The 12,832-nt window shown below is 40.4% G+C and overlaps 1 protein-coding gene and 1 pseudogene across 1 annotated transcript in view; both read left to right on the top strand.

The window, feature by feature from the left end:
* The window catches only part of LOC114547607 (bone morphogenetic protein 2), a 258,058-nt gene that overhangs the window by 10,809 nt on the left and 234,417 nt on the right, over positions 1–12,832 (top strand). The gene's annotated exons all lie outside the window — the stretch shown is intronic.
* Positions 10,100–10,218, top strand: LOC114548740 (uncharacterized; annotated as a pseudogene).

Below are 12,832 nucleotides of genomic sequence, written 5' to 3'. Positions count from 1 at the left end.
CAATAAATTAATATAAAAAAAATTAAATTAAAACGGACAAAACACCCTTCAACCATGTTTATTTTTGTTTCCGGTTTTGTTCAAAGTTATATTTATGAAGCTTACCAAGTCTATTAATACTGGTAACTTTAATTTTTGTTATTGTGTTTTTGTTCAAAGAACTTTAAGTTTCATATCTTAAGTTTGTATTTTTATACATTTGATTTATCAGAATTTTTATATATTTTGACAATAAAACACACAAGTTTATTTTTAAACTGCATTATCATATTATTTTAGTGAGGACTCATGAATAACTACAAATAACTAATGTTAGGGAAATCTGTTTGTTTCGTTACGCGTTTCTGGATTTAAAAAAATATATATATATATATCGGCCGATGTATCGGAATATCAGATTTTGAAAATCAACAAATATTTGTATAAATAGCGGCCTTAAAAATCCTTTATCTGTCGGGCTCTAATATGCATGCACTAACGTTATTTAACGAATGCATATATTTTTAAGATTTCAAGACTATTTTCCATCCAGGGAAGTTCTCTTATTTCCAGGAAAAAGGTGCTTAAACCCACACATCTCGTGCACACCTGGAGGCTGCCCAGTAACACCCCAATCCTATCTGTAGACCCTTAACCCTGCACCAAGTTAAGGTTTTTTTTTCCCGTAAGGGCACCTCAGAGGTGGTAATGAAGAAAGAGCAAGATCTGCTTTTTCACTTCACACTCAAATCAAATTGGGCTGTATGTGGCCCATGAACTAAAATTAGTTTGACACCCCTGATTTATTTAATCAAAGACCCATTTATCTTTGGAAATGTATTGAAATACTGAAATATTAATGGAAGCTTGGCATTGGTACTGGGAATAAATTGGATGCAGAGGTTTTGCTAGGTTTTGTCATTTTGTGGTAAAAGGGAGACTTGTTGCACCTTTACAATTTCGGTTTCATAATCTGAAGTCTAGTGTTGGGTATCATTTGGATTTTTACAATTCCGATGCCGAACCGGTACTTTTAAAATGATTCCGATTCCTAAATCGATTCTTGAAAAATGACCTCAAAGAAAGGCTCTTTTAAAGAGTTTTTTTTTTTTTATTGAAAATGATTTAAATTTAACAATATATTAACGTGTTAAAGTACTTAAATATGTAATAAGTAAACCTAAATCACCTAACACACAACTACAATAATTCAACAACAAGTAACAACACAAATGTTGAGTTGCTATGCTAACAGCTTCAAACTTTAGCAGTTCTTTTGCAGAAAAATGACGAGATTTGCCTTCTCTGGCAAGATACGACACCTCTCCTGACTAATGGCATGTCCTGCTTTTACGTCCGTTTTAGTGAGCCCAGAGGGAATATATGGCCTTTTAAAAGTAGCCTACATTTACGATAGCTAGCTAGCGGTAGACTACAGAGAGATGGTGATATTTTCTACATCCGTTTCGGAGCGAACGAGGGAAAATATTTCAGTTGACTCATTAAGTGGAACCGAAATGAGGGACCGTAATTTGCGTTCTAATCCGGTCCGATTCCTAAACGGTTGCGTAGGTCCACTATGGAACCGGGTTTCGGTACCCAACTATACAGAAGTCTGAAAAAACCAAAACGAATCCACTGGATCCTGTGTATTGGTACCAGCCATGGGCAGGAGTTCCCCAGTGGTTTGGCGTACGTGTCGGTGACCTGCTGTCCTGTATGGAAATGGTGTCAGCGGGACACAGAGTCCTCTGTGCAGCAGCAGCACACTGGCCTGTTGTGACCGTGGCTCGTGAAACAGAGGCCCTGTATGCCCCTTCATGAGTGGCACGTGTGTCCTCTCCCTCCGCTGCTAAATATAGCGACAACAATGGCACCAGGGAAATGTCTGTTTTAGAAAGAAACCTGACCTCAGATGATATCAGCTTACAGTTTATGAATAAAGCTTAGGGACATTTCATTTTCCAGCGATGGTGGAGAGGCTGAATACTAAGGAGGATTGTTTGCTGGAGCTATTTGGTTGTTTCAACCCATTTATTTGTAATTTAACAATTTAGATATATGGGTGTAGGTATAGAAGGACGTTTAAGGATTTGGCTGGGTATCGCCCTGGTTTCTCAAATTGATCCGATTCACAAGGTCCCGATTTGCTTACATTTCCCATTCAATATCAATTAGGGTAGGAGAATTTCAGTTACAATACCAATTTTGCTTTGTTATGAAAGATTCTCAGAGACCTCATGCTGTAAATTGTACAAGCAAGAGGCGACCCTCAAATGTTTTTTTTAATGTTTACGTCAAGAATTGAACCCCAACGACTTTGTTTGTAGTACTTTTTACTTATACATCCATGGTGAAAAAGGATACAATAAAAGGTAGATTTTTTTGGGGGGGATTTTATTAATCAATATCAGATCACTCAAACAAAGATCGATTTTTAATTGGAGAATTGGTTATTTTAACCCAGCCCTAGTTTAGAATAGTAAAACGAGAAGTTTTCAAAAAGTAGTGTGAAACTTTTCTTTTTTGGCAATAGCTAAAATAAATGGTTACACTTTACTTGAAGGTATCTACATAAGAGTAACATGACACTGTCATGGACGTGTCATAAACATTATAAACAAGTCATAAACGTTTATGACATAACGCTTCTTATAGTAAGTGTTATTCGGATTTTTGCCATGAGAAGTTAGGGTTAGGGTTCATGTGTCATGACTGTGTCATGTGTTCATGACAGTGTCATGTCACTCTTATGTAGCTACCTTCAAGTAAAGTGTTACCGTTTTGTAGTTCATAGTAGTGATGTTACGTTCTGTGCCGAGGCTTCGAAGCGTGTGTTGAGAAATCCCGGAAGTTTTCCGTGAAGCGCGTATCGAGGCCTGTGTTGTTTTAGACAAACGACGTCATTGATGACATCCGAAGACTCGCCGCCCGTCCGTACTTCGTGACCGGTTTATGAAGTTGTTTGAATCTACACCTTTTTATTATACATCCATGATCTACAAGAGGACATTTACTGTCCTCTGCCCGGTACAACCCATGCCACTTCCCAGTTTTAGAATAGTCTACTAATATTGCCCCTCCTGCTATTATATTATGACCAAAAGGATTGATTTACACACTTTTGATAGCCCCATTCCTCTCAAGGCAATCCATTTATTGTACAGTTATGCTATTTTTATTATACCACCAGAAAATGCACACCATATTGATATCAATGGATTACGTGGAAATGTATTTTTCTTCATGGTCATCTGTAATGCATCTGTCTGTTTTACACTCTTTGACCAACGGGTCGTATTGTGAGCAAGTGAATCCTCGAAAAATGAACCCTTTTTGGAACGCTTCAATGCTTCATGAGGCTTCATCTTTGCCATCACTAGTTTATAGCCATAAAGAATTATGGGAGGTGAGTTATTCTGGGTGATACAGATTTGTATGAATTTGTTAAATCAATCAACCTTTTCCTTGATCCTGCCTCCAAAGCAGTAAGGCAATGAGAAGAACAGGAGTTTAGATTGAAAAAGAGGGAACGAAGAACTGAATATCTAGGCCTATAAAAGAGGTCAACAAAATATAATTCTACTCAAAATTAGCAACAACAAAACAGGATGTGAAACAAACTGACTGTGTTACCAAATAAATTTACATCTCTCCATGAAAATGGTGAAGACAATTATTTTACTGTACTTTTCAATTACTTATAGAATAATGTAATTTTTATTTTCCTACACCTTACTTTTACAAAACTCTTTATTTAACCCATATTCAAATGGTCTGCCTATGGTAACCTATAAAAAACATGCTGCTTTATCAGGCTTGGTGCCAAAAGCACCAACTGTGGGTCATCACAATACAATGCGTTGACCCTCCAAATCCTCCCACGCCGGGGAGAACCATTAGAACAATCCCTGATGGAAACCATCATAGTTATAGCTTTTAAACCTTGTTGCTCAAATACTCCCATGCACATTGGTGAGGGCGTCTGCGTGCCTCCCTGGTGGTCCACTCAGCTGAAAGACGGGGATTAAATAATCACCATCAATCGAAATGGTCGCTCCGGGTCTTGATATGGGGCAGCCGGTGTCAAGAAATGTCACGTTCCTCGATGAGAGGATCTGTCTGTGTGGCTGGAAAGTGTGGAGGGACTGTACAAGCTTAGGCAGTGAACTGCAGCTATAGAGTGACCTTCTTTCTCTCCGGAGGCCATCATTCACCCCACGGGCCTGTTAAATGACTTATTGAATAAAAGAAAATATATTTTAATAAGATCTCTTAAAGTACAGTATGATTAAAGGGCAAATAAATATTATCACTTCACATTAATCATGATTGATGCCTCAGGGATTTAGCAAACCTACCTTAAAAGTCAATATGTTAACAAAAAAAATAACTGGCTTTACAATGTTAAATTCATAATATTCCAACATAACCTACTGTAGTTAACCTGTGAATGGCCTGTGATGTTGTGGAATTGTGTACTAATCCTTCACATTTGTAATATAAGATTTTTACACAAACTGACAGGAATGGAAGGAATATTATTAAAAAGTGAGATTTCCGTGTCTTTCGCATATTATAACGCAAGCTGAGGTTCTGTATAAATACTGTGACTGTATCAAAATGCTTAATCCACAGAGAAATATACACAGCCCCTATTCAGAAACTGTCTTTAAACGAGTGATGTCACTATGCTATATATAGGTAGAAAGTGCCGGTACAGTGCTGTTACAGTCACTCCCCGGCTGCAATGGCAGTGCAGATGCTGAAAACGCTGATCAATCAGAGCAGACTGAGCTTTTTTGGGAGGGGGGCTTAAAGAGACGGGCGCCCAAATGGACATGTCAGACATGTCTGTGAATACAGGTGTATTCAGACCGACGGTATGAGAAAAATACTCTTTTGTTAACCTTAAAGCATGTAAACATTCTAGAAAAAAAAATATATATAATCATGAACCTGACAATGAGCATGATATTGGACCTTTAAATAATAGTAATAATACTTTGATGTTAAAGGTGCTGTAGGTAGCATTGCAAAGATCCAGGACTTAACCAAAAAATATGAACATGGACAACTTCTCAGTCCCTCCCCCCTTTCCGTTAAAGCCCAAAATGGTCTCCTAAGCCCCTCCCCCCACGAGGGAGAATGAATGTGTGTGCATGAGCAGTGATTGACACGCAGTTAGACAACCCCCCCTGGCCCTGATTGGTGCAGCTGAACAGGGAGTGGTGGATTTTTTCAAATCACACTCCAGGCTGTAGGTGGTGCTAGAGGAGCCGGATTTTTTTTTTTTTTTTTTTAATGACCTGCTTCATGTAGTTCTACTGGAACATAGGGTCAGTTTCAGCAAATATGACAGAAAGTTAGTTAGTTTTATAAGGCTTACCTGCTGCACCTTTTAAATACTCAGTTATATTACTATATCCATATTGGATTATTACTGGTGCATTAACATGTAAATGCAATGTAGCTAATGTAGCTATTCAAGGTGGAGTTTATTCAAACTAATATATATAGTATTGGGTAGTTTTAGTTGTTATATCTAAAACTATACCCAACAATTTCTATCAAAACAATTTACCAATTTTATTTATTTTATTATCTTGATCTTATACTAAATAACAACAGCTAGCAGGTAAATGTATTGAAGGAAAAAAAAGTAAATTTTTTTCTCTCTAAAATGTAGTGAATTGTACAACAAGAAGCTACATCATAGTGTTTTTGTATCCTCTTGAACAAATAAGAGAACTGATCATACAAAGAAAGATCCATGCACTGTAAATCTACAAAGTACACCGTGACACATCTTCAGAACTATTTGTTGCATAAAATATGACATTATATGACCAATTATGGCTAGTGCATCTCTGCTTCACGCTGTTTTTATTCAGCCATCAGGATTTATTTACATTTCAGCCCTGTTGGTAACTCCCAGCCCTCCCCAAGCCTCTTAAGCGTCTTGTTATCTTCTGTTGGAGGTGTTTGGCCAAGTCAGCGAGAGCTCGGATGCTGTATGGGCGTCTTGTTCCCGCGTGTTTGCTTTACACCGCTGGAGTGGCAAGAAGATGGATGAGTCTTTCAGTGCTGATAACTCTTGGTTTTTGCCACCATTAGCTACCAAGCAGGCTAACGCCCCCCCCCCTGTGATCCCTCTTCATCTCAAATAGACTGGAAAATCTAAGATTGTAGCGCTGTCAGGAGTGACCACTTCTATATTCGGTGCGACCATGATGGACAACCTGGGTTCCTACCCAGCAGGCTCTGTACCACTCAGTGTTCTCTCGCTCTCTTTAGTTTCCTCTCTCTTTCGCACACACCCGCACACACAAACGCACACACGTAGTTTCAAAAATGCAATGTTTTTTTATAATGTAAACTACCCAACAATATACAGGCCTACAAGTCCAGCTGAAATGATGAGCTTATTAAACACAGAATTGCTTTTTTGATGCTTTTGGAACTTTTTTTTTGAGGCTTTCGACCCTTTTTTCGTTTTAAGTTTCTAAAATGTGAGGGTTTTTTTCTGCATTGAGTACTTTTGCTTTTAATACTTAAAAAAAAAAAAAAAAAAAAAAAAAAAAAAAAAAACTCTTTTTACTTAAGTAAAGGAGCTGAGTACTTCTTCCACCACACACACACACAGTCTCTGTTTAGAAGCAACACGCAGGAATGCAGGAAGGCAGTGTTCCTAGATCCGTCAAAGCTAATTTGTCCGAAGGGGTTTGCCAACAACACGAGGATTTAGACAACGAGGGAAATTATGTCGAAGTAAACATGCCGGCTCGCATGTAAACTCATCAGCACTCGCGACGCGTTCCAAATAATTTCTGTCTCATTCTCAGCGGCGGAGTGAAAGGAAAATGCTCGGCGACGGTGCACAGAGTCGTCGGGGATTTGGGGGGGGTTTAAGTTGCGGACTGTGTGTGAGTTTGCGTCATGGTTCTCAGACCGCGACGCTGCACGCGTCACGAGCAAGAAGTGCCGTAATATTTCCCTTTCAACAGTCATGGGAATCTAAATACTCCCAATCCTGCTGTTTGATTGTGCCGTCTCTGCTAAGCTCGCTTTTTTTGCACGACGGCCAAACATTAAACATGTTAGGCTCTTGATTGGAGCCGAACGCTCCATCTGCATGATTAGGCAAGCTTGCGAAACACAGCAGAAACATTGTGGTTTTGTTCCTAAGGGATTAATTAGGCTGATACATTTCAATAAATATGTATTTTTGTTATTTTTTATTTCTGAATATTGTGCAAAGGTTCCCCAGTGATCATGAAATGCCAGAATAGGAGGACAAAAGGTTGCAGAGCGAGGTCATAAGTGGGGTTAAATATGTGCAAGAAAACCCACTCGATGCGGATAGCTGTGTACTGAATATGCTAATCCATTTAGTTTTAGTTCATTCAAATTAGATAATTTTTCTGCCAAAACATCACAGGCATCCAGTGTCTCTAATCATAATTATATTCTGATCAGGTTGGATAAAACCATCATAGGGGACGAAAACTTCCTAAACATTTTGAAGATCTCTCCACATTTGGTGTGTATCTGATGTTAAGGGCCACTGACCAATCATTAGTATTTGACAAGTTGGGAGTGAAAAAGAACTAGTATCTGCCAGTTGTATTGCTCTAATGGTAGTTGCTTGGTTGGGAAGAGGGTTCCCCACAAAATGAGTAGCTCTGTCAGAATAAATTGTGAAAGCATCCAAGCTGTGACCAGATAAAAGTCCAAACGCCTGAAGGAATTAAAATACCCATATTTCACCTGCACCATTGAGCAAATATGTTGCACCATAGAGGCTTCGTTCACACCGCAAATCTCAATTCAGATTTTTTTTTTTGCTCAGATCCGATTTTTTTAAAATGCGGCCTATATCAGATTCCAGTGTGAACTGTTTGCGGTTTCGAACTAACCCGCATGTGCGAAATAACAATGACCTCAGACGCAGCACGCTGTTGCACTAAAGTTAGGCAGGTTATGGAGGACGTAAGCATTTTCGCTTTTATTTCAAAATGTAATGGCAGCCGTAACGTCAATGAGCAGGCGCTAACTCTTCCTTTGACACCGCAGCCACGTTCTCCTGTGTCCCTGTTCTTCCAGTTCGTTTGCCATTTTTTCAAAAACGCAGGTTATGGGATGCATCAAATCCGCCTTGGTTGTTCACATGGCGGCTGCATTGAAAAAAAATCTGACTTCGGTCTGATTCAGGACCACATATGGAAGTGGTCTAAATCTGATTTGAAAAAAAAATCTGATCCGGGCAAGATTTGAGTGTTCACACTACTTCTGAAGAAGTCTGACCTGGTCACTTGACCCATCATCATCAAGAGGCAAAAACCTTTGAAAAAATACTAATGAAATACACTCTGGGCGTTTGCTTGATCTGGTATGAGCTGTAGAATATGGTGGCTATTACCTCATGTTAACAAACTTTAGATGGATACTGCTGTGTAATGGCATTTCCCTTTTCTGTACATTGTTCTACCGCTACACTGTGTTTAACAGTAATAATTGTTACTTTTGGCCACAGTGGCAGCTATTCAGCAAAAGTTGCGGACTTGCATTTACTTTGCAAAGAGACAGCTTTGGGCATTATTTTTTGCTAGAGATGTCTGGTCTTCACTTGATCTCCAGGTTTATCCACAAAGACCGTCCATGCAAAGAAACCATCCCAACACCACGTGTAAATTTAAAGAACCTGTTCAAGGCTCAGTACAACTATTATGAACTTTCTGACCCCCCCCCCACATATTTAGAACCAAACGTGCCCCATGTGATCGCTGTCTCACCTGATTAATTGTACACAGTCATGATTCAATTTGTACCAAACCTAACGGCAAACATTCATGATTTAATGCACATCATTTTGCATCTATTTGAGGCTCCTTCATATATATAAAAGGTTAGGACCTGCTCTGCTATAGTATCAATTACTGCATATTTTAAGAGCTCAGTGGTAGGTAAAGCCCAATGAACAAATATTTGGCGTATCCGAGCAAACATTTCCCCCTGTGTTTAATCGTTGGGGAGAACAGCGGACCTGTGTAGGTGTCCCTCAGTGAATCTCGGTGCTACGTAAACACTTGCGGTGGAAGGTGTTGACTCGAATCTCCAGAAGCCGTGTGCTCAGGCGTCCACGGAACAACTTTAAATGTGTTGGTTGCATGGCCAATTTGACCGTCTTGAGAAGCCACGTTGTGTGTGTGTGTGTGTGTGTGTGTGTGTGTTTGTAGAGATATCTATTACAAACGAGTTTGGTCTGAACGAGGTCCTCCTCCCTCCTGTCCTGAAAGTGTCTTTTGTTTGTCTGTGAGCAGAGGCTGGAGGTCAGCATGTAACCTATACATACATCCACGAATCATTTTACATAGAGCCAGAAGAAATTTTACAAAACAGGCTCCCAGTGGAGGGTTAACATTGTGAACTTTCATCATTTTGGAAGTCAACCACGCATCTCAATGGAGAGCTTTAGTGTTCTTAGATGGTACAAATCCAGTTTCATAGAGTTCACATAATCAAAAAAAAGGCTCTGTGCACATTAGAATTGTTATTGTAGACAGATTTCCTTCATTATCAATCACTCAGATTAAAAAGCATCGGCTAAATGCCTTAAATGTAAATGTGAAACCCAAGGATTGTCTTTGAGAGCAGGATGTCTGCAGCCTCTCATAGGGGAGCAGTGTCAGCCTAAAAATGCTACTGTATCTGACAATGAATATGGACATTAAAATTCAGAAGAACGTTGGTGCCAAGACTCTCTTGAGACTGCCCCCACTTGTGTTAATAATACACATTCATATATGTAGAGACATCTAGAAGAACATGCCTACAGTCGTACGGATTACAGAACTTGTGAGAAATGACGATCAAGTGTTATTTAACCTTTTTAGTTGCCATACCTTTCTCTGTACACCACAGATACATTCTGGGATTGGAGGAAAAACCGCTCTGGGCTTTTTTGCATTTCTTTAAACCAATCGCAATTGTATTGGGCGGCGCTAAGCTCCGGACGCAGCTACCGTGGATCTGCAAAATGGTCTCAGGAAGGATCTTCTTTTGGTGGACACCGATAAAAGAAAAACGCCACATTGAATATTAAATTATTGGTTCACACAATACTTCTCGGCCTTTTGGCTAAGATCAAGTGTAGTATCTGTTCTTATCAGTTTAATATCTGATATGTCTTCTATGAGAAGCAAGTTTGTGACCGGGAGGTTGTCTGTTCAATCCCCAGACCGACAGGATAAAATCTGGGTGGGGAAAGTGAAAGAGCAGCGCTTGTCCCTCCCTCATTACCACCACTGATGTGCCCTTGAGCAAGGCCCTTAACCTCCAACCGCTCCAGTGGAGCTGCTCAGTGGCCAGCAGATCAGACTGTGGTTGTACTGGGCGACTTCCAGGTATGAATGTGTGACTGTGTGAATGTGATCAGGGGGTTCTTGCAAAAGAGAGGCTGCCTCTCAGTGAACCTTCCCTGAATAAATAAAGGTGTAAAAAAAAAAAAATAAATAAATAAAATACAGTTAACGTGAGCTTTTTGAATTAGCTGTATACTTGGTTAAACAGAATTTGCTCTTACCGGTGTTTCCCCGTGTGTACTTCGTCCACAGCAATTTGCACCAATCGGTCCCAAAACGTAAATCTTTACAGTCATTTAACGAAAAAAAACAACAATCTGGCCTGCCTCATTGCATGATTCAAATTGTTGTCAAAACTTGCCATTTTCAGACTAGAAAAAAAACAAACATGAAAACCTCATAAGCTTGTGTTTACCACAGACCTTATTTCAGGAAACCCACTGACTTTAAGACAAGGGAACCGGAAGTGCAACAATGCTAACTCGTTTACGGGTTTCAGAACTTATGCCTGCGACACTCATTTCCGGCGCGACACAACAGAATGAGGTGAAGACGCTGTAGTTGAAAACAAACATACTTTATCGGAAGTGTATTTAAACAGTAATATCACAGTCGCATGTTGTTACTTTGAGTCGCCAGACTTCAAGAAGGCGGGTCTTATGTAATATGAGCCTGTCAGAGGGCAGGCAGAGAGGAAAGAAAGAGGTCTTTGGTCGATGGACAAAATAACCCTCACCCTCTTGCAGTATGCAGCATATGAACATGAGAGTAATATCAATCTTCTCATCTAACTCGGCAAGAGAGCAAATATGCGTTGACACATTCCTTTAACCACCAAATGTTTAAGGTTTGTCAGACTAATAGTGAGCTTGCAAAACAATCTGATTCTCCCTGCCTGTCAGTCAGTCTTATTCCTTCAACGGTTGTTCTCAGTAGCTGTGTGGACTTTCTGTTTCAGGCAGTACGTGGGTATGCACGCTGAGTGGAAGTCTACTGAGCCTATTGATTTACATCTGACCCCCTCTGCCCCCCCCCCCCCCCACCCCCTTCTCCCCCATGGGCCTATAGATTTACATTAGCCTTTACCTTAGAGAGATGGAGGAAGCAGACTGAAACATGGCACAGGAACAGGTTTATGGAGTCACTGTCTATTTACAATGATCTACTTTTAATCCCTATGGAAAGGACAGATATACATTCACTCCCGCATTGCCCTTAATATACATTTCTCCGAATTTATTGTGCGAGATGGTTTTAGCGTCATAAAGGCAAAGTCACAATTTGGCATGACCCAGCTTCCTGTGATCATACAACAACCTCGAGGCCAATTCAAACAGCCCGTGTTCAGCTCAAATTCAACCCGAACGGTTGGACGACTGGTGCGTAGTCAGCGCTGTCAAGCCCGCTGCCGAGTCTCCCGTTCAGTTTCACACTCTAACACCCATCTCAGGCCAGTGCTTCATTGGACGTGCCATGTTTGACAGCGTTGAAGCTGTTTGATTTCAAAATATTTGCTCAATAATTCAGAGACAGATGTGCTTGTATTCCCATAGATTTGATTCCATGCAACTTGAAGTAAAAGCTCCCCCCTGCTCATTAAACGCACCAGTAAGCTGAGTCTGCTGTGGGTACGTTATTTTGCGCATAGAAGGAGGGATACATTTCACGTTGTTATCAAGGAGTGTCCAAAGACTACACATGCCTTCACTGCTATACTGGGGTCTTGGCACGTCAGTATATTTGCACAGGTCTTCGTCCACATCGACAGACTTATGGAGTCGGTCGCACTATTACATTTCGGTGGCTTGTATGCCAGTAAAAATGTTGTATTCATGTCTTCTTGTGTATGCTGATTTGGCACTTACAGTTACAGACTTGTGCGGTTTAGATGGTGCACATGCCCAAGGACTTGTCAAGATGTTATACCCAAAAACATGCTAGACTAGATGGAAAGAGAGGGATTATTCCCCTGAGCCATTCGACAAAATGCTGGTAGACAAGCATATGATTCAGTAATTTTTTTTTGGACGGGAAAACCCTTCACGTCTGTCTTTGCCCTTTTGTCCATCATGTCTAAATTACATTTTTTTTTTTTTTTTTTTCCCCCCTCTGATGCATCACCAGTGAGGTAGTGCTGTGATGGGGATTTAGGGTGCTTTCACATCTACCTCGTTTGGTCCGGACTTTCAGACTTTTCAGTTTGCTCTGAACCAAAATTACAGGTGTGAAACCGCGGTTCCGGACCAAACAGCCGAAATTTGGTCCGACCAAAAGAGGTAGTCTCGGCCCGTGTGAAACTGAACCATGGTCCTATTCGTTTCTAGGGTGAAAGCATTTCTTCTGATGGTTCGGGCTTCCGGACCGAATACAGGATATTCTAGCTGGCTATCTTCGTGTTATAAGAAGCTCCTTTTAAGTAATAGCTCAGTGCTTAGTGTGCTCTGAACACACTCACTGTCACTCTCTCTCGCGTACAGACAGCTGTCTGC

The sequence above is a fragment of the Perca flavescens genome, chromosome 21 (genome assembly GCF_004354835.1).
Source record: "Perca flavescens isolate YP-PL-M2 chromosome 21, PFLA_1.0, whole genome shotgun sequence".
NCBI lineage: Eukaryota > Metazoa > Chordata > Actinopteri > Perciformes > Percidae > Perca > Perca flavescens.
The sequence above is the reverse complement of the archived record's forward strand: the minus strand, read 5'-3'. Positions and strand labels throughout refer to the sequence as shown.